The sequence below is a fragment of the Rhinolophus ferrumequinum genome, chromosome 19 (assembly GCF_004115265.2).
Source record: "Rhinolophus ferrumequinum isolate MPI-CBG mRhiFer1 chromosome 19, mRhiFer1_v1.p, whole genome shotgun sequence".
Classification (NCBI taxonomy): domain Eukaryota; kingdom Metazoa; phylum Chordata; class Mammalia; order Chiroptera; family Rhinolophidae; genus Rhinolophus; species Rhinolophus ferrumequinum.
This window is the reverse complement of record NC_046302.1, coordinates 39,957,817-39,980,278: the sequence shown is the minus strand read 5'-3', so window position 1 is coordinate 39,980,278 and position 22,462 is coordinate 39,957,817. Positions and strand designations below refer to the sequence as shown.

General features: G+C 52.0%; 1 protein-coding gene across 5 annotated transcripts in view; it reads right to left on the bottom strand.

Moving 5' to 3' along the window:
- CTIF (cap binding complex dependent translation initiation factor) overlaps positions 1-22,462 on the bottom strand; it is a 262,257-nt gene that overhangs the window by 98,904 nt on the left and 140,891 nt on the right. The gene's annotated exons all lie outside the window — the stretch shown is intronic.

Genomic DNA, 22,462 nt, shown 5'->3' with positions numbered 1-22,462 from the left:
ATCATGAGCAACCGGCCGAGAAACCCACGCTGAGGCCCCTTCTACAAAAACAACTAGTCATTTTTCAAGAGTCTGTGTGATGAGATACAAAGACTGGGGAACTTTCCCCAGATGGAAAGAAGCTGAAAAGACATGATGATAGAACGTAACCCACGGCCCAGGATCACTGGAGAACAGGGCTGTGGAGTAGATAAGAGTATTGTATCTATGCTAGTTTCCTGATTTTGATCACTGTACTGCGGTGATGGAAAAAAGCCTTTATAAAGAAACACACTGAAGGATTTGCCATCGGAGGGCATCATTTTGGACACTTACTCGCAAACAGGTCAGAAAAAAATTGTATATAAGAGAGAAAGATAAAGCAAATACAGTAAAAATGTTAATATTTGAGGAATCGGGATGAAGACTGTATGGGAATTCTTTGTACTAGTCTTGCAACTTTTCTGTGAGTCTAAAATTTGGTCAAAATCATCAAGTTTTAAAAAAATGAGTAGGATTGGTGAGAAGGGGAGAAGTGCAGAGAGCGTTCCAGGAGAAACACAAGACTCAACAAAGGCTTGGTGGCAATTTTTCTTATGTCATTTTCCTATGTACCAGGCAAACCAAATAATATACCATAAACTTGGCCCTAGAGGGTCCTGCTTCACTGAGCAGCAGGTAAAACGGCAGAGACTCCTCACCACAGCAGTGGTTTCACCGGAGGTGAACACAGAGCTCACCGTATATTTGTGTCCTCAAGACCCACAGGAAGTCCTTAATGGCACTCAAGTATCTAGGCACGGTGATCCCGGGGGACACAGGCCCGGGTGGACCCCATGCATCGTCACAGGCAAGTCAATTTGCCTTTTCGGATAAAACTTACAAGGTCAAGGTTTCCCAAGGCAAGACTGTTCCCCGGGGGGACCTGTACGGCACCTACCACGTGACCTAGCTTCTCAAATGAGTGGGGAGAAGAATGTATTTTTATTCTTATTTTTACACCCGTGGAAACTGAGGCAGTTTAGTGGGCTGGTCAGCACTTCGCTTAACTTTTTCAGACTTGCAAACCCCTGTCACAGTAATACATCACCTTGCAAACACCCTTAGGAATTTAAAAAATATTTTGTCATTTTCGATGGTATACGATAAAGAAGTTCTTTTATGTAAAACATAGTTTTTAGATTGATATGTTACTGGGAGCAAATGGTAAGTTTCATGTTTAACATGATCTTTAATAGCATCCACGTATAACAGCAGAATTTAACCTTTCCCCATTTATCAAGTGGTGCCTTCTCCTCCATTTACAATAAATGAAAGCAAAAGCATGATTTTCTACAAAGAAATTTCAAGATGACACATTACCATTACAGTGTGGCTTTGGCACCAGATACACGCCAACATGAAGACTAGGGTTTGACTATATAAGGCAGAAAAAGAAACAAAAAGCGAAAACTGATTTCGTGGCCCACTGTTTGGAATTCTTGAATTTTATGTTTGTTCAAAAAAAAAAAATCAACTGGCTTGTTTTGTAATTTTCTTGCTTTGTTGCTAAATGACGATGCCTGAGAATTTTCAGCAAGCATTTGCAATCACTCCTGCCCAAATCAAACGGCAGGGCATGAATGTGGAGGGTCTTGACTCCCCGTGAACAGAATCTGATGCCAGGCGGCCCAGGTCTCCCTGCACCCCGGCGAGTGGCGCTCTGCACGCTCTCTGAGCTTCCCCACAAAGGCGCTGACCAGATTAATGTGTGCTCGGCTCCGGGCAGAGCACAGAGGCAAATGTGTAGATTTATTACCACTTGTGTGTTCCTCGTGAGCCAGCCTTTTAATATCAGGGTTCTTTAATGCTTCCTGCTTTAACCAACTGTCCATTATGGGTAAAAATTAAATATTTGACTAAGAATAAAAATAATTCCAAACTGCGTAATGGTCAAAACCACCAAAGTGGCTGAGTGACGGGTTGGCCGAGGGGCTGAGTCTTGGGGTGCTCGCCAATCTCTGTGCAGCCCAGAACTCACTCCACCCACACAGGCAGGGTCTGTATTGCATGGTTCTAAAGGTGAAAAGATAGCCGTGGCATGGGGATAAGAGCCTGACTCTGGAACTAGCCAGGCCCGGGTTGAAATTAGGGCCCCGGCACCTCCTCTTTAAGGCTCTTACTGGTCGTTGACTCAGTTCCCATTTTAAAATGGGGGAGTAATAATGAAAAAGCGTACTGTATAAGGTCCGGGGGGTTAAATAGACGTCACTTGGCCCAGTGCCTGACACAAAACAATGGTTTGGTAAGGAGCTCCCGCCGCTGCTGTCATAGCTTCTCTAGAGAAACAGCAGCGGTGACAAGTTAGGACTCTGGGCGAGGTGCTCCCCCCTCCCCCATCTCCTGCCCCTCATGTGAAACCAGGAGGTCCAAGCCCAGAAGACAGCTCCTCTGGCATCCCCAGGGGTCTGTGGCCAGCTCAGCCTCTTCCACGTGACCTCAGGTTTACAGCTCCAGTGTGGGGTGTTCAGAAGGGTGTGGGTTCTCCTGCTGGCCCTAGGGGATTCTCAGAGCCGTGAAAACCCCCTGAAGGCGGCAGCTGCTGTGCTGCAACCTGCCTGCCCCCTTCTCACTGAGGGTGTCCATACTGTTCCCCTGCTGGAAGCCCTCCCCATTCGTCGTGGCCTCAACAAATGCTCAAGTCCACCCGCTTTGGGAAACGCCTAGTCACCGGGCCCACGGGAATGCTGTCTGTCCCTAGCGTCTTTCCCCGGGTTGATGGTTAGTATCCATGTGTTTGCACCAGTGTCCACAGCTCATTCCGGGAAGGCAGGGGGACCACGTCTAGTTCTTCTGCCCCTGCCAGGCTCGCTCCAGGAAGCATCAGCCTCCACTGGAAATGGAAGTTTCGGTTCTTACTGTGGGGTTGTGGGAAGTGGTTTCTGAGCTGGGGAATGAGGAGGGCATTTGGGAAGGCTTGGAGCCAGCAGATTCACTGGCTCTCTGTTCTCTTCCTGAGCCTTGAGGGCGGGGGAGGTGAGGGTGGCAGAGGGACCGGTCTCGCAGTACAGCCCAGGGGGCCCATTCCTGTCAGGTGGGAGACCAACGTGGGCCTCTACCAACCGACCCGGGTTCGGAGGGCACGCGGTGTGGTTGGGGGCCGGTGCTGGTAAAGGTGTGGGGTGGCGCTGGGCCTGGTGGGATTCACTCTCGCACTTCTGGTGGCACTTCGGCACACTGACCATGCACTGCCTGGCAATGAGCAGCAAAAAAAGAGGGAGGGACAAAGTAACAGGGACCTCTGGCTGGAGAGGTGGGCCACCTGGCTCCACTCCAGCTCTGTGGCTACCAGCTGCATGCCGCTGAGTTCATGAAAACAGCTCTCTGGGCCCCACTTCTTTCTTTTTCTATTAACAACACCCACGGCAACTACGAGAGTGAACGGCACTTGACTGGGACTTTCTAGGTCCAAGGCACTGTTCTAAGAACACAAATTAACTGATTCAACCATCCCCACAACTCTGTGGGGTAAGACAGCAACCGGACTATCCTCATTTTACCGCCGATGAAACAGGCATAGAGAGGTTAAGTAACTTGCCCACGTCACACAGCTAGAAAGCGGGAAGCTGGGGAGAGCCCAGGCTCTCCTTCCAGACTTGGCAGAGGGGTGGGAGGGTGGGCGCTAGAGAAAATTATTTCTAGCGATCCGTTAAGATCTAACATTGTACTATTTCTACAACCCGTGAGTTAATCTTTTAACGGTCTGTTTTTGGCTGCCCTGGGCTTCCACTGTGCTGACCACAGTGGGGGGGTGGGGGGTGGGGGAAGAGGTGCAGGGAGCTGAGCTCGCTTCTTCTGAAGCCAGAGCTTCTCTGCTCTCTGGGGACACAGAAGAACAGTCCAGGTGGGCCGAGGGCAAGGACCTGAATGGCCGTGACACCCTGACTGATGGCTATAAAACCCTTCCCATTGCTGGTCATGCAGCCATAGTGCCACGGGACTGGCCTGGACACCCCTGCTCAGGCAGCACGCCTACTCTGCCCGGCACAGAAAAAAGGTTTGTTTCTATTTTGATTAATTTTTATGTATAATTATGTCAAATATCGACATGGCTCCCAAGCCAAATCTGCAAAACAAGGCATCCGTCTTTTCCTCCTTACCCTTTTGCCACTATAAATAACCGCTTTATTGGTGTTATTGTTTATCTGTCCATTGATTGTCTTTAATATAATACGAATATACGTTTACGTCTGCCTTTTTAGGGAGAAATAGTAATTAATATACTACATGTACTATTTCGGCTTTGCTTTTTTTTCAGTTTATATTATTTAGGGTCATTTACTTCTCTCTGCTTTTTATTTTTAGGGATGGTTTTTTTTTCTTCCATCTGAGCAAGGGGCAAACAGTCCAGCAGCTAACAAGAGAATGGGTTGTCCTGGATTTTCTTCCTGTTCTGACCTTCTAGAACTCCCTGATTCTTGGTGATAGGCAGGGCAGGGCTTGCCAAATGCTAGGGGAAGTATCAGGGTGGGAGGTGGAGACTCAGGTTACAGTCTGGCTCTGCCAAGGTCAAATGTTTGACCTTGGGGACCCCAATCTTGCTGCAAAATGAGAAGCCTGGACAAGATGATCTCTATGAGACTTGGAGTGGATTCTGCACGTCTCTAAGAGGAGCACAAGTGGAGGCTGACCTGAACCTGTTCCTGACAGAGCTAAGGAAGTAGCCAAACCCTGAGGGGAAGGCGATAAAGAGAAGTTCCATCACGTGACAGCCTCAGCCCATCACTGGCTTCTCTGAACCTGGCACAGGGCTGCTGGGTGATGTGGAGCCAGGAGCTGGGTCATCGAGACAGGGCTGTGAGCAGGAGGCAGGCGTAAGCATGCAAAGCAGTGGGTCAGCAGGGAGTAGTGGCCAGCTGAGCAGGTACAGTTCTAGGGAGTTCAGATGCCAGTGGAGTGGCCAGCAGGTGAACAGGCAACTGGTCGGGATGGCAGAGGGTTGCCCAAGGATAAGGAGGAGAGAACCCTTGAGGCCGGCCTGCCCCATCAGGAGGCTCCTATACTCTTCCTGCCTGAGGCTGGACCAATGTCACCTTCCCCAGGAGGGCCATCTGGAGCCTGGGGGCTCCCTGGCCATGGTGGTGCAGGTCCAGAAAATTCCTAATGCATGAGGGTTGCTTATATTCTTTCTTCCACAGGGAAACTTTCCGATCTGGAGCTACCCATTCTGTATGTTTTCCTTCTCTCCCCACACCCCCAAACACAACTCACACATGCAAAGGCAAGAGGCCAGGAAATAAATATGCTAAAAAAAAAAAAATCACTGGAAGAACAAGAAAGAGCAAAACTCTGAGCCATCCCAATGTGGCAGCCTGGGTGGAGCGTTCCACTAAGCTGTGCAGCACTCATTCCAGCTCCAAGTCCTCTCCCAAGCTTCCATCCACCGCTCTGACTTCCGCTTGGTGCAGCTGGAGGCAGAGAGGGCTCTAAATCTTGGGGACGTTGTGGGATCTGCTGAGTGGCCCCAGAGTACACCAAGAGCAGGACGGCCGGCTTCAGAGCCTGGAGGCGCAAAGGCATCCATCCGACGCCCTGGACCTTCCTACCCAGATGTGAAATACATCATCACCACGCTCATGAACCGCAGCCCCATGGGGTTATGCGGGAAGGAACGTGGGAGGGGAATCCACTTTCTGCACTGACTGAGTCTTCACGCCATGTATCTTGGAAGAGAGAAGAGGAGGTCTGAATGCTCCCATCCAGGGGCGGCTCAGTAATTGCAGGTTTTCATAACACTCTGCGAAGGAACAGTGGCTGCTATGGAGAAGCTGGGGACAAGGCTTCGTGGCAGCCGCTCCCAGGCATGAGGACATCCTAACCACCAGACCACCCTGTGTGCCCTTTCTGACTCCTCCGCTTCTGCGGACACACGGGGTAACCACCAGCCCTGCTTCCCCCCAGCCTCCATTCTCCTTCACAAGCAGGCAGGGGGTGTTCCTATCTCCGCCCATCCATGGGCCGGGCTCCCAGGGAGGACCCCAGGTGGCATGGGAGCACCAACCCCTCTCACCCGCCCTAAGCACCCCTGGGGAGGAGGATGGCTCCGATTTTGATCACGACCGATGTTGACTGAGGAAATTCCATCACCAGCAAGCACTCTCCAGACTCCAGTCTAAAAGGATGAGACCTGGGCTCTGGGACTCAAGACAAAAATCTGAGGCTGCCTTGGACACTAGGAGATGCAGAATGTGCTCAGGTGCCCTCTCTTCACCTTGCAACTTTTCTCTTCCTCCAGCTTCCTTCTCTCCAACATGAACTTTCTTCCCCTGCACCACCTTTCCCCTGCCACATGTCTTCCAAACACATGCCTTGGCACCTGCTGTCCCCTCCGGTGACATCCTCTCCTAGCCTGGACATCTGCACACAATGCACTGATAGATGCATCTGCAGCTTGGTGCACCAGGTACAAACGCGTGGCTGGCTTTTGCTGCCCTTGGCAGAGGTCCACCTCCCTGACATGCCCTCTCTCCTCGGCCCCTCGGTGGTGTCTTCTGCAGGCAGGCCAGTCTGCCCATTGTCGCTGAACCCCACACCAGGCAGGTCCCACCTCGGGACCCTCGCCTCTGCGCTCGGTCACTTGCCAGGAATGCGCTTCTCTCTGCCCTCTGCCTGGCCCCACTGAAGAGACAGATCACATTCCACCTCCTCCAGGAAGACTTCTTGGCTACTCTAAACCCCAGAACTCTTTCCTTTCTCTGAAGTCCCGGGGCCTATGGCCTGACCTTGTAATGTCTCTCTCTCTCTCTCTCTCTCTCTCTCTCTCTCTCTCTCTCTCACACACACAAACACACACACACACACACACACGTTATTAACTGGGAATTGCCCAGTATATCTTTTCTCTCCAACGAGACTGTAAGCTCCTGGAAGGCCTGGCACAGACCGAAGCCTGCGAGAAGCACTCAGCAGACCCGCCCCCCACTTCCTGATCAAAGCCCCCTTACACAGCCCACTTACCTATCTGTACATGGGCTAGTCACAGGTATTGCTCGTACCACCTGGGGTCATGAGGTGGGTGAGGCCAACACTAAAGTGCTTCAGCCTCGGAAAGAAAACTTCCCTTTCTCTCCAGAATGCTGCCCTGCTGAGAAACAGGATGCAGACGAATCTCAGCGAATCCTGGGATGTGGACAATTTTAATGGAACTAACCTGACATCACCTGTTTGACCCCAGCAATGCTTGAGGGGGACGCCTTGACCTGTTTCTGGGTGCCGTCATTGCCATACGAAGGTCTCCCTGATTACCAGCCCCGGGGATGGGGAGGGACTCAGGCCTCCCCTACAGCCTAGCCCCTCCCCCTGCAGGGCAGTCCCATCTTGGATCTGAGCCGGGGCTCACAGGGCAGACTTGGCGAAATGTGAAGAAGCCAACACCCCTAACAGCCGTGCAGACAGCAAACCCTGCCTCAGGGAAAGCTGGCCTGCTCTGTCTCCAAAGACCCCCCTTTCCTGGAGCCCAAACTGCCACCATTTCTGTGGGAATGAAGACCCCTGCTAAAATGCAAAGAGGAATCTCAGGATGGGAAGCCAGGCCTTTACATGAAAAAGCTTCGCTCTGAGACTCGGCCCTGAGAGACGTGGAGAAGAGACAGGCTAGCCGTAATTTGCAGGGGGAGCGGGCTGTGAGGGGGACTTGGGGCGAGCAGTCTGAGGAGGGCTGCTAGGCTGCTGGGCCGAGCAGAGCTGCGAGGTTCACACAGGTTTAGCTTGAAGGAAGGACACGGGGCAAGCTGACTTCTTAACAACGCTGTTCTTGGGTAGACCGAGAGAATTTTCTTCCTTGTTCTCAACATCCCCAGTTGCTCTGTGGTAGGACGGAGTGGGTGAGAAAAAAGCACATGTCCCCTGCACTGGGCCAGTGTTCCAGAACCTTGTGGGAAAGAATTGGGATATTCTGATACCTGAGACCAGCTTCAGATCTGCAGGGTCTCGAGTAAACTGTGTAGCCTCTCTGAGTCTCGCCTACGTCACTCTGACCACGTGCACTCTTGCGTTTGTCTTACCTACCCCAGGCCTGTTGTAGGATGCTGTGAAAAAGACATCTTTCTCTGTGTTGTTAATATTTGTATTCTTTTCTCTTCCCTGTCAACGTCTGACAGGTCCAAGTATTGCAATATGCTTCCAATGAAACACAACCTTTTATAATCATTGAGATTACAGAAGTTAAGGGAAAATAAGTGTGTGTGTGTGTGTGTGTGTGTGTATGTGTGTGTATAAAGCTCCCTTTTCCTGGAACTACCTGTTGGACCCTGTGGAGGACACGTATGTTCCAAAGCTCAGGAACATTCTAACTCATACTCCACTGTAGAGAGGAGCCATGGACAAGTAGGATGGACGTATAGAGGGGAGAGCAGGATAAGGAAAGCATTTGTGGGAAGAGTTGAAGTTGAACCAGAAAATAGGGTAAACACAAAAAAACCTCAACCCATTCAAAGCTATTGGTGGATTTTAATAGATCATTTGAAGTGGAGGGGAAAAAAAATCAGTGACACAGAAAGGAACTAGAAGCAGATCAAGATGGCCTGCAATGGTCCCCACACCCTGGCATTCATACCCTTGTGCAGACCTTTCCCACACTGTATCAGGGTTAGTCTATGTGACCAATAGAATATGGCAGAAAGGATGGTGTGGCACTTTTGAGATTAGGTTACAAAAAATGTGGCAGCTTCTCTCTTTCTCTCTCCCCTCTCCTCTCTGTCCTCTCTCTCTCTCTCTGTCTCTCTCCTTCTTCCTCTCTCTCTCCCTCTCTCTCTCTCTCTCTCTTGCTCTCCCTCGATCTCTCATTCTGTTACGAGCACCCTACAGAGAGGCCCACATTGTAAGGAAATGAAACCTCTGGCCAACAGCCAGCGAGGAACTAAGGCCTGCCAACAACCACGTCAGTGACCTTGGAAGTGGATCTTCCAGTCCCATCTGAATCAAGTCTTCAGATAATTGCAATTCCTGCCAACAGCCTGAGCAGCAATCTCATGACAGACCTGAACCAGAACCACCCACTGCTCCTGGATTCCTGACCCTCCGAAACTGTGTGAAGTAAAACGTGCTTGTTATTTTCAGGGGCTAAATTTGGTAGTAATTTGTTATATGGCAAGAGATAACTAATACAGAGTTTGGCACTTGGAAGTGGGGTGTACCATAACGAAAATCTGAAATGCGGGCGTGGCTTTGGGACTGGGCAGTGAGCAGGTACCAGAAGGAGTCTGAGGTAAGTGAGAACCTAAAGGGCCATGAAGAAACTGTCCGCAAAAATACGGAGTTGGAGGAGATTGCTGGTGAGAGCTTTAAGGGAAGTGTGTAAAAACACTCTTGGGAACTGGAGGATGGGGGAGTCTTGTTATGTGGCAGCACAATGTCTAGCAACACTGTCTCCTGCATTTGTGGGAAAAGTAGCAAATGCACGCAATGCCTCGAATGATCAGGCTAAGAGATTTCTGGCCAGAGTGCTGAAGGTGATGCCTAGCTTCTTCTTGCTAGGTATGGTGAAACGAGAGCGCAGACACAGAAGCGAAAGGAAGGACTGTTACAAAAAAGGAGCCAGGACTCGTTCGTTTAGAAGATTCCCAGACTTTTCCAGATGGCAAACGATGCTCCTATTAGGAAAGGACTTCTGAGTGAAGGTCAAGTCCAGGCACTCCCCAGAGAGCACAGTCCAGAGATGAGGCCGGGGGCGTGACTATGAACTCCTTTGTTGAGTTCTCAGAAGGATCAAAGGTGGTACCTCAGAGGGCTGTTCAGCTGGACAAAAAGCTCTACGATTTTAAAGGTGTGACTCCCAGATCTTTCCCGTCACACGAAAGAGCTTCTCAGAAGCACAAGGGCATTTGTTCCTCAGCAGAAACCAAAGTGGAGAAGGGACGATCTTCAAGCAATTTGAGGGCAGGCTTTTATTTAGCGAGGTAGATCCCGATAGGATTCACAGAAGATCCATCACGTTTTTCAAAGAATTATACCAGCATAAACACTGACGACTTGGGCTGGAAGGCACAGAGACTGTACATGACGAAATGAGGCTGTTAGACCTCCAACATTCGGCTGGCAGGGAGCGAGCTGAGAAAATGACTCAGCTGCACATACATACACACACACACACACACACACACACACACACTACCTTTCACAGAAAAGGAAGGATGACTCAGAGGCAGAACCAAGAGCCCAGAGTATTCCCTGGGCCAACGACTTGACTGTGATTTCGTGAGAGACCCTGAGGGTAGGGAGCAGAGCCAAGAGCCAGGGTGGATGACTCCTGTGCAGGAGGAGGACGGAGCTCTATTCAGGAACTTCCAACATGGGCCTGGCTGGATTTCAGAACTGCTATGGACCAATGAGTTCTGTATGCTTAGCCCCCCACCCTTTTTGAATGGGGGCATCCATGGCAGTTATCCTCTGTTTGTCCCATAATTGTATGTTGGGTGTGTGGGGGTGGGGTGGGCCCAGAGATTCAGAAGGAGCTGTATGCGAGGAGTTGTACTTCCTCCCTATATTATACCCAAAGAGCCTCATCCATACCTGAACACGACCGAGAAGATATGATTCTGGACTTGGAGCTGCTGCTGTAATCAAATGAGACACTGGGAGGGGTGAGTATGTTTTGCATGTAGGAGGAACCATTGGGGGAAAGAGGGTGGGTGGTGCTAACAAGCCTCCAAGACGGCCCCCAACGATCCTGGCCTCCTGGGATTCACACCCTTGCGTAGTCCCCACCCACACTGCCAGGAGTCGTCTGTGTGACCAACAGAGTACGGCAGAAGTGATGGAATGTCACTTCCAAGGTTAGGTTATAAGGAATACTGTATCTTTCATCTTGGCAACTGACAGTATGCCCGTCTGTCTGTCTGTCTGTCTTAGATTATACTCTGGGAGAATCAGGATGTTATATCATGAGCAGCCTTGCAAAGGTCTACCTTGTGATCGAAAACTAGTGAGGCACTGCGACCGCTCAGCCCCCCTGAGTGAGCTTGCAAGCAGATCCTCCAATCCCAGTTGAGCCTTCAGATCACTCACTACAACCTCAGCTGACAGCCTGAACACAATCTCAAGACAGACCCTGAGCCAGAACTACCCAGTTAAGCTGCTCCTGGGTTCCCGACCCTCAGAAACTGTGAGATAATCAATGCTTGTTTTCAAGCTCTAAGTTTTGGAGGCATTTGTTACGCAGCAATAGATAACTAATACAAACACTCAGGACAAGCTCCATTTCCAGCAAACTATCTTTGAAATGATACTGGCAGAGACCAGAAAGCAGACACACACTCACACAACTGTAAACACAGACATGTGTATACTACAAACACAAATACAGACAATAAGTCCTCACGTTTGAGCAGCTGTTGCTCTTTTACCTGCTTTCAGAGTGTCACCTCATTAGAACTGCAAAAGTCTCACAAGGGAGATGCCCTCTTTTACAGATGAGAAACATGCCTCGGAGAGGTGAAGTCATGCCTTTGAGGCTCCACATCTAGCAATGAGACCCAAACCAAGTCTACACACGTCAGCACGCTCACGAGGCCGCCTACACACTTGGCTGGAACCAGGGCCCTGCAGGGGTTCATGTTATGGGACTTCCAGAAAATGAAGGTAAACCAAAATGGATAGTTGCCTAAAGTGGTATGGTTTTAGACTTTTAGGAGCTGAAAATCCTGCCTTCAAAAAAACACAACCCATCCATCCACCCTCCCTCCCCTCGTACCGTCCCCCCCGGCCTGACACACACGCATACTGGCTTCTCAGTGTGCTGGAAATTCTCAGCACTAGACCATTCTCGACTCTGGGTAATCACTGAAGGCTCCAATGAAAATGCAAAGGGACCCATTAAGTCTAGATTGATAACGGACACCCCAGTTCATAAGCTGGAATGCAGTAAATCTGGACACACGAGGAGCTGTCTGAAAGGAGTAGGAGGTACAGTGGATAAAGAGACAGAGATGGTTTTCCCTAGTTGCGTGCACAGTAAGCTCCACAGTAAAAATACACTAGAGCTTCGGCTGGGAAAGGGTGCCCAAGATGCCCCTGCTGTCCTGAGGGCAGTGGGACCGCCATTGGATGGGGGTGGGACCTTAGGAGGGGTTGGCTTTCATGGGCCCTGCTCCCTTTTCCTATCCTACTCCTCACCAAGTGTCTCCAACCTTCTGGAAATGAGGGTAGAGTCAGAATCCTGCCCTCTGCCTGGCCCACCCCAACCTCACTGCCCTTGCTCACTGCACTTCCAGACCCCAGTCTTCTCGGGTCCCAGCCCAGCCTCTCCAAGCCATGGCTACGGCTCACGGTTCAAAGGCAATGGGTTTCCTGCTCCATCTGCTCCCTGGCGCACGCAGCCAGTTTGGAACATGTGTTCGCTGTGGTCGCTCGGCCACCAGACCAAACAGGCACACAGACCCATACACTATATGTTTCTTCCTTAAGAACATTTCTCATCTTTGTTTTGAGGCCACACACAGTTTGCCTGCCTTTGGCGCCAGTCCTGACACAGACAGGAAAAGTCCGAAAGTCCGAAATTGGATTCTTTGTCCATGGACTTAACTCCTTGAAGACGACACAAGGGCAGCCGTACTCCTGAGGGAGGGCTGCACCGTGGATAACGTTGGCTCGGTCGGCGGCTTTTGTTCTGTTCACCTGGGGAGGTGACTCAGGATACGGGGCTCACCCTCCCACACAAGAGTGCCTTGCACGCTCCTGGGCCTCCCGCCCATCCCCGGATCCTGCAGCTGCTACACCTGTTCCAGGTGAGCCAGGGAACTTGAGCGTGGCAGGGAGAACTCTCTCAGTCCATGGCAGGCCTGATGCACCCCATCAATTGTGGGGAAGGGAGGGGAAGAGGATCAAGGGAGGACTGAAAAACAGCTTGGATCGTGAAGGGTGGGGCAGGCGGAACCTGTAAAATGACAGGGAGATGCAAGGGTAAGAGTCAGGGGAGGAGAGTCCTAGGCAAAGCGGCCAGCCACGTGCAGACGGGAGCCGGCCTGGCCTGTTCAAGGACCCGAGAAGACCGGGGTCTGGAAGTGCAGGGAGCAAGGGCAGTGAGGTCAGGGAGAGGTGGGGAGAGGGCAGGGTGTCTTGGGGTGGGGGACGAGGTGCGGTATGGCTGGTGCTGGTAGGGCTCTGAAGGTCTATCTGAAAGGTTAGATGCTAATAATTAGATGCTAATAATTCCTCCCCAACCCTCTGCAGTATTAACGTGCAGGTGACTGTAAGTTTTAAGCTCCTGTGAATTGTTGAGAAGCTGACATGCCCACCTATGTGAGCCTGACAACCACTGGTGCTCAGTGGTCTGTCTCTCCATCTGTCTGTCCAGGGCTACTTGGGAAGAGCCGACAGCTCCAACCATTCTGCATTTTGAAGGGCACTGAGATGCCTGCAGATGCTTGGAGAGCTGGAGACAATGACACAACGTGCCACTTGAGAGATGACCCCTGGGCACGCAGGGGACAGACACCGTGGTCTCCATTTCCCCCATCGGTGCCCATGGGGCACAGGCATCACCTCTGGGGACCCAAGAGCCTGTCTTCTTGAGTCATTTTCATTCTGTTTGCTGATGTCTTGCCTAATTGAGCCCCTGCACCACGTCTGGAAACCAGGGCCTCCCAAAATACTCCCAAACCATAACAGAGGCCACCTTGGCTTCCCCAAAACACACGCATTGGAATAAATGGCTAAACTTAAATTACTGGGAAGAGTCAGAAATAACTCTCGGAGCTCAGGGTAAATGCTGACTCAGGCAGGAAGCCTCCTTGGTATTTTTAAAACCTGTGCTCCCGTCCCTGCTGGGGGGTCTTGGAGAGTGGAGGGCACCGTTGTGTTCCAGGCTTGTCCTCCTGGGACTGCGGGGAGCGGGCAGCTGGAGGAAGCTTTCCTGGCCAGACTGCTTTCCCCTGAAAGCCGCCCATCATTCTGGAATTCACACCACCCTTCATCTACCTGGGTGAGGCCCCCAAAACCTGGGAAATTTCTGGGCTGTTGCAGACGCTTCCTAAGTATATTCATGCATGAATCATCTGGAACAGGAAAAGGCTCTCCAGGCGTTTCCAACCCGGTGCAGAGGTAGAGGGAAGGCGACCCTGTCTGGTGGGTCTTGTCTGAAATCTCACCTGACGTTTATTCCTTTGAATCACGTGCCAACACTCCCCCCAGTCTATTTGAAAACAGCAGACCCCAGGCTGCGTGCCTTCAGCACCCCGGGTACATACTTAATCAGCAGGTGTATGTAGAAGACGGTGAGGGACCCAGAAGAGGGAGGCCGAGCATGCTGAGAAGGGCATGGAGGGAAGTCTTCCGGCAGATAACTGGGCAGGGGCACAGGCTCTGAAGCCAGACTCAGGCTCAGCTACTTCTCAGCTCTGCGACTGTGGGCAAGTTACTTGACTTTTGTCTGCAAGTTACTTTCCTCATCTTTGAAATGGGAAGAAAAACAGTATCTCCTTCCTAGGGTTGTTGGCAAGATGGTAAGAGCTGACGTTTGTAAAGAGCTCTGTGTGTCCCGAACACGGAGGTGCTGGTTAAACTGCCGAGTGACTTGGAGGTGGGACTGAGATGGGCCGGGCTTGCCCACAGATCCAACCAAAAGGCCCTAGAACCTAGAACTTAAATGACTGGGCTTCAGGGAAGACACGATGGAATGCACAACCCTCCCTGCGGAAGGTGGTCCCAGGCAGTGTCCAGAGTACTGGGAGGATGGGGGCTCAGCCAGGCATGGCTGGGAGCCCAGGGTGCAGACCTGGTCCTGAAAGATGTACACAGGAGCAGCAGACACGGCCCGGCTTTCTGGGACTTTCTGGAGAGGGCCGATGGGCTGGGCTGAAGATACAAGGGGCACTGGTAATAGTCACCAAGAGCTCCAAATGGCCTCTGGAGTGTCTCTCAGGCTGCCTTTCCCAACCCACAGTGAAGGAATATTCCTGGGAAGAGTTCTTTTTCATCTTTAGCTCTGCACTCTCCCTAATACATGTGAAAGCTGGAATCCGGAATTCTAGTTTACATCTGAGAAAACCGAGGGCTCCAAAGGCATAAGGGAATTGCGCTGGGCCACACTGCAAGGGTGAAAACCTAGATTCAAAGCTGCTGGCCCAGCGTTCTTTCCTTTCCTGCACACTGCCCAGTGCCCAGGGTCCCCAGGGGTCCCAGGAGAGATGTCAGGAAGGAGAGGAGACGCATGTGTCTGTACTTTGAACTGAGCACAGGGCTGGGACTTCTCGGGTACCACTCATGTACCGGGGTCCCGCAGGCGGCACATTCATGTCCTTGGGAACAGTACGAACGCCCTTGGCAAGGGTCCTTATTTTCTCAAGATCCACTGGCTGGTGAGGGATGAGGTGGTCCTGAAGCCAGTGAGCCTGGCCCAGGCCCTGGGCTGCCCACCATACACATGGCCCCCCTGGGGTGTCGGCCATACACACGGCCCCCCTGGGCTGCTCACCCTACATACACACAGCCCCCCTGGGGTGTCAGCCATACACACGGCCCCCCTGGACTGCCCACCATACACACGGCCCCCCTGGGCTGCTCACCCTACATACACACAGCCCCCCTGGGGTGTCAGCCATACACACGCCCCCCCCGGACTGCCCACCATACACACAGCCCCCCTGGGCTGCTCACCCTACATACACATGGCCCCCCCAGGCTGCCTGCCATACACACGGCCCCCCTGGGCTGTCCACCATACACACGGCCCCCCTGGGCTGTCCACCATACACACGGCCCCCCTGGGGTGTCCACCATACACACGGCCCCCCCGGGCTGCCTGCCATACACACGGCCCCCCCAGGGTGTCCACCATACACACGGCCCCCCTGGACTGCCCACCATACACACGGCCCTCAGGGCAGGCTGTGTGACTTGGTGCAGAGGCCCAGTCACTTGGGGCCCAGTCACTTGGGGCCCATCTGCTCCAGCATGGGAGGAAGGGCTGGGGATTAACATTTGTGAGCCAATCCCCAAATGACCAGCATTTCAGAAAAAGAGAGACTAAGCTTTAAAGGAGGAGTAATTAAACCAACTTGGGTGGCTGGTTCCTGGTATCCATTCTACTTCCTGTCGCAGGCACACACCCAGTGGAGATGGCATTTGTGTCTCCACGGCCAGTTTCCCAGTCGGTACCCCTCCTGCTCTCCTGGCGACTAGGCATGTGCCCCCTTGCTCTTCCTCAGTCAGCCTCCTTGCCCCCAGGTGGCCCTCCTTTGCCATCTAGGGTTTATAGGGGTTAAATGAATCCTAATAGCTGGAAAGAGGGGAAGAAAGCAAATAAGGAGGAGCAATGTTCTACTTCCCAGCAGTGGGCACAGACTGGAAGATGCCCACTGCAGGGTGGGCAGGCCTGGCACCTGGGAGCTCTGCCAAAATGCACAAAATGACCCCCATAAGGACACGGGTCCTTTCCTGGGAAAGGAACCCCAGAACCTTGTTTGCTTTCCCACAGAGTGTGATGCTGAGAGCAGGTCCTGAGCATGGACCACGTGCCAGGAAAGAGGGTGCAGGGACAGTACGTGGCTCACAGGTGGGCTGTGGGGCCTTCTCAGCACCTGTTCTGCCCAGGAGCACTGGGCAAGCTGGGCGTTGTCCAAAGGATAATGTGGCCATCATAATTTGCAAACAGGCTGGGGTCTTCTCTAGGTGGGAGTGGGGTAGGGCCTGCATGTCCATCAAACATAGACCTGGACATCTGGCTTCAAGAAATGAGCTGCTCTTCTTTCCAAGGAGCCCGCTCGGGGTGGGCGTGGGGAAGGAGGAGAAGGAGCCTAAAAATAATTCCTATCTGACTCATTTTGCTTAGGCTCTGACAAGGCTGCCTGCCAGGTGGGGGTATGCCTGTCCCATTTTCTTATCTATCTTTAGCAGGAACTTAATGAGGGCAATTTCCTTGCTGGGATATAAAGGCAAACCGCGGGCAATAGGAGCATGAATCTGTCTCACTGTCCCCTGGGCTCCCGATGACAGGATGACAATGATGGCCACCGCAGGGACGAGCAGGCCGGAGGGCTTCAGGGATGGTGCCATCTCGGGATAGGGTGAATGAAGCACAGACCCCTCAGTAAAACCCAAGCCAGGTGGCAACGGCTGGAAGAAGGGTCTCCTGCTCCCTCTTCCCTTCCCTCAGCTCTGCGACCAGCACACAAACAAGATAAGTTACTCAGGCCTGAAATCCCATCACTCATAACGTATTCCTTTACTTTCAGCATCTCTCTCCCTGTTTTAAAGAGCGAGCAGTCAGCGCTGGTTATTCACGGTAGTTACGTTGCCCCAAATCCTGCAAACACTGAATTAACGACTAGTGAACCATGGCTCCCAGGAGAAATATAGGGTTAGGCGTCTGTGAGCCTCTGCTCACCACATTTTCTCCAACCGATCGATACAAAACCTCGTTTTATGTGTATTTCTTTTAAAGACACCTAAATATTGTTGATTCATTAACATTAAACGCACAGCCAACAGCACTGTAACTCATGCCCGAATAAGCTTATGTAACACATGTATTTTCTCCGTGAGGCACATCGCAGCTGTTTCATGCTTAGGAACACCAGGCAGCACTTCAGCACTGTAATTGGGAGCCATTTTAACAGCAAATTCACCAACAGAAAACACAAGTGCGAAAAACATGGCACTACATAGATGTGTAAAAGGACACAGAAGGAGAGCTGCAACAGGAAGACAGAGCGTCTCCTTGTTCAACCTCAGCTGAGAACGTGTGTCGGGAGACTTGAACTTCTCAGCATTCTGTGCGTGTCCACGAATGACTGTGAAAGCACTGTGAGTACTGATTCGGGGACTACAGATACATTTTAGCGAGTAGGCGAAGTTGTATATACGGAATCCACGAATCCTGAGGACTGCTTCCAAAAGGGGCCACCTGAACAACTCAGGTGCATGAGCGGACGGGCAGATCCAGGGCTCTGAACTAGCTAAATTCCTGCCCACTTCCTGGTGGGCAAGATCTGGGCCTTAGTCATCTTCCTAGGATTGAGGGACTCCTGACTGAAGGCGTGATCTGAGGTGCTAAAGGGACCAGCAAGCTCCAGAAAGCACCTGGGACGTAGAGAAGGGGTTTAAGGAGGCAGTGGACCTTCCCCAGCGTCCTTGCCCCCGAGCCCAGATGTAAAGAGGAGGAGGGGTCAGGTGGCTCCCAGAATGGAAGGAGGGGTCTCCCGTCACCACGGATGACCATCACAGCATGGGGTTGGGGTGTCAGGGAGTGGTCTTCACAAGGGTTCATGACAATTCTAAAATGACGTTTTTGTACTTAGAGTGAGAAGGGGGAAGAAACGCATGAGGCTGCTGATCGGGGGGTATGATGTAAAATTACGGGGGGGGGGGGGTTGCCTTCTGTCAGAGAACATGTGTTGGACCAGGAAAGGGAGACCCAGCTGGAGCATCTGTTTGATGCTGAGGGCCTAGGAGGAGATTGTGGGAGAGAGACAGGGGCTCTGAGTTCTCATCTTCTTGCCTGAGGGTTGGGGGCATGTGGCTCAGAAAAAGAGAACTCTTTGTGGGAGGTCACAGATGAACCCCGACCACGGCTGAGGACTCTTGGAGAACAAAGTGCTAGCAACTATAGCTATGTGTATACAGTGCCAATTTCCAATAATCAGAAAAATATAGATATCATCTCTTCCGAAGATATTCCCAAACAGATGATTCGGGAAAAAAGATGTAACCAGTAATCGCTAGCATAGATCCACACAGGCCAAGTCCGGGCCAGACACGTCTACGTCCTCTTTTGAAACGGTTACTCGCCTGATACATTTGGGGAGCCCTGCAAACATCAAGATTCAGAGGGTGTTTCCAGGGGCTTGCTACGTAACCCATCTTGCGACCAGCTTCATTCATGAAAACATTTTTTAATTGGGTGATAATTCACATATTACAAAAATCCACCCTTTTAAATTTATATACCGTAATTCCGGATTTTTTTAGTATCTTCACGAAGTAGCATACCCATCACCACTAATTTCAGGTGTCCTGTTTGTTTTTATCAGTGACCCAGATGATGTCACAGAGCGCTTGCAAAATCAAATCTAATGGCTGACACTGACTTTTTCCCTAGGGAAAGAGTCTGACACTCAAGGAGGTAAACCCTTAGGCACATGTTGGCAGGGGAAAGGAAGGAGGGATGAGCTTCTTAATTGGTTCTGCGATTAGAGGACACCAAGCCACGGTCACGGGCAATTGGACAGAGGCAGCAAGAGCTGCTGGACGGTCTGCTCACCCTGAAGCACCCAGCATGTGGCCCCCCTGCACCCCCTGGGGACCAAGGGAGGCTGGCACTTCTCTGGTATTCTCCAGAGCACCCTGCCCTTAGAGAAACTGCCCTGGGCTAAGAGAGTTCCCAGCCAAAGGTCACGCCCCATCCCCAGGTGGTCACCATCTGATGACCAGCAGACATGGGGAAATAAAAGACCTGCCCCTTCACTCTAAAGAGTCACCCCAACTTCAGAACCGCCCAGAGGATCAGAACTTCCCACCCAGACTGCACCGCAGCTACTCCCTCTGCCCAGTCCGGCCCCTTCCCTTCCTGTCAACTGTACTGAGCCCAAGGGCATACTCCTTAGTAAGTGTCCGGCCTGCTCATCTTCACCCCACAGTCGGTCTCCCAGGAAACACAGACTCAGACAGACATTCGGGCATTTCCTCAGTGTGTTCATCTCCTCAAACCGAGTGGTGGTGGTGGAGGGAGGGCAGGAGTGCAGAGAATCCGCCCTCTCACCACCCTCTCACTCAAAGTCAACGCAAGCAGCGGATCAGGGGCATGGCCAGGACTCAGCCCTGTTCTGAGCTGGCCCCTGTGCCCTGTGCCCTGCGTCCTGCGGGTAGGGCTTGGGGTGGTAGACAAAGCTCAGCGGCCCCCCTTCCAGTCAGTAGGTCTCCAACTTGGATGGGGACAGAACACCCGGAGGCCCACTGCTCTCATGAAATGCGTAATTTTGTCTGAAATCAGCAAATATCTTTGACTCATTTCCCAAAATAAAGAAGTGGTTACCAGTTGTCCAAGTTTTGAGAACAATTTTAAGGAGAAGCCCTTTGAACTGTTCATGAGCTTAACTTCTTTCTGCCATGTGAGGAAAAGGCATCCACAACTCGGTTTTACTCAGAGACCCTGGAAGCAGCCCACGGATTGTGGGAGCAGAGTCTGCAGACTGCGGCTCTGGAGGGACGCTCTTTCCCTGCCAGCCTTAACAGAGGAGGCAGAGCTTTAAAAGCTAATCCAGATATGCGCCTACCAGCTCCATGCTCTTGGTCTTTTATGGGTCAAATGTCCACTTGAAGTTGTGGAGTCAAAAGGGAGGGAGATTTGGAATCAACAGAGGCAAGCTCGGCTCTGTCACTTCTTAGCTAACATTCCTGGCCTCAGTGATTCCATCTGTTAAATGGGGAAACAGTACCTGCTCTCCCCCACCACAGAGGGAGTGATCAGAGGCATGGAGCAGATGCTGGCGGTGCCCTTTGGCCGCCAAACCTGATTGTGGTCATCTCTCCCTCTGCCACCCTAGGGAAGGCAAGCCTCTCGGTGTGGCTTAAGCACCCAATACTAGGAAAGTTAACCTGCTATACGAAAGTGTCAGCTATCAAGGTCAAACACAAAGATTTGCACCCATCATCAGCTGGGAAGGTTAGGGTCAACCTGATAATATTCTGCAGCCATTCCTCAAGTGTTAGAATCACACGCTCCACCAACAGGGGCTTGGTGTTAGCCTCCTGCTTCCAGACAGTGAGGTCCTTAAACTATCGGGTTCATGTTCTTCTCCTCAAAGGGCCCACGCCCGGGTACTCCATGACGGCTAAGTGACAGACTGCACCGGATTCTAGCCTGTGACTATAGGTGGCGTGCACGTGCTCAGTCCAGGGTTGCTGCCCCGAATTGCAGAGTCTGACCTCTGATAGGCAAGACGTCTGTTCCGTGAGTCCGTCTTCGGTCCAGCTGAGCACTCTCTCCTTCCATTTCAGCTGATTTCCTTCCTCTGGTTTGGGTCCCTGCGAATGTGGACGCAGCTGCTTCTCAGCCCTCCGTACCAATTTGTCATGAGTTTGCCGGCGTGCACATCCTTCCCCTACAGCCTCCTCCAGGCCCGGGCCCGTCCATTAGCCTCTCCTCACAGGACATACTTTCCCTCCTTTTAATCATCTTTATTGCCTGGTTTTGGACTCTGTCCCAGGCCCACATCCTTTGCGAGGTGCGCTGGCCCAACCCGTAGTTTGCTAACAGGACAGCGGCCCAGCGCAAGGGCAGTTTCCCAGAGCTGGCACGTCACACTCTTCCTACATTCCTCGGTCACGCTGCTGCTTTCCGGAGGCCTGCCCCTGTCCAGGGGACTCCTGTTCAGCAAGGTGACCCAGCCCACACGTGGAGGTGGGGACCTGGACGCTGAGCCCGGAGAAGCAGGTCAGAGGGTGACCTCTCGTGCGGAAGCTTGGGGACTCCCCACACCTCCAGACACGTACTCTGAGCACCATGGCACAGGGGAGGAAGGACACCAAGCCTCTGCCCTCGCCAACACCTCCCCAACTCCCCTGGCACCTCATTCCCCTGTTAGGGGGTTGCTCCCTACATCTTCCCTCCACCGGGAACCAGAAACCAGGAAGTAGCCTCGTGAAGCTGCACAGCAAAAAGTTAGCAGACAGTGCATTCATTAGTGACAGGGTTTGCTCCAACTCTCCTGGCTCAGTTTCCCCTTTTCATGCCACAGCATAAAAGTGCCCAGTGGTTTGGATTTCTAATCCAGGGCTGCTCTCCTCCCAGCTACCTGTGCATTTGCTATTCTCTGTTTCAGACCAGCTACATCCACCAGTGGATGATGAGACGTTCGGGGTGCCCCATCTTCCCGCCCACCGAGAGCTGGGGCTACCACCCCACATGCCACATTCAGGGCCTGAGCGCGGAGGGAAGGACTCGGCATCCTGTCGGCCACCGCGCCTGCCTCAAGGAGCTGCATGAAAACAGGTACTTCTAGTTTTCTGAGCAAGGATGTCAGTTGGGCTGCTTTGTGGCTCTCTGAGAACATTCTCTAAATTTAGGTAAAACCACCTTTACCTTCATTAAAGGTAAAACCACAAACCATCACCGTTATCGAAAAAGAAATCCCTGCAGAGGAATACCTCATTTTAATTTCTCAGGCAGGAGCCTCCTTCCTTTCTTCCTTCCTCCTTCAATATTTCCAGCCAGAAATCACTTATGCATGTTCAAGCAAAAAATATACTCGAACACCTCCTTGTGCACAAATGGCCACAACCACAAACGCTGTTCTGCCCCTGGGGTTTTCCATTTGAAATAAACCTGGAAGACCTTTCCCTGTCAGAAAGCCTTTCAGGAAACGAAGGCATGCCCTCCCAGGACGCCCAGCCTCAGCTGCTCCCTCCTACCCAGGGATACCTCGTGGTGCTTCTTCTGGCCCCTTGCTAACACCCAGAACTCTGAACTCCAGCAAGATCCTCGTCCCTGTCTTAGTTGAAGGGAGCTCCT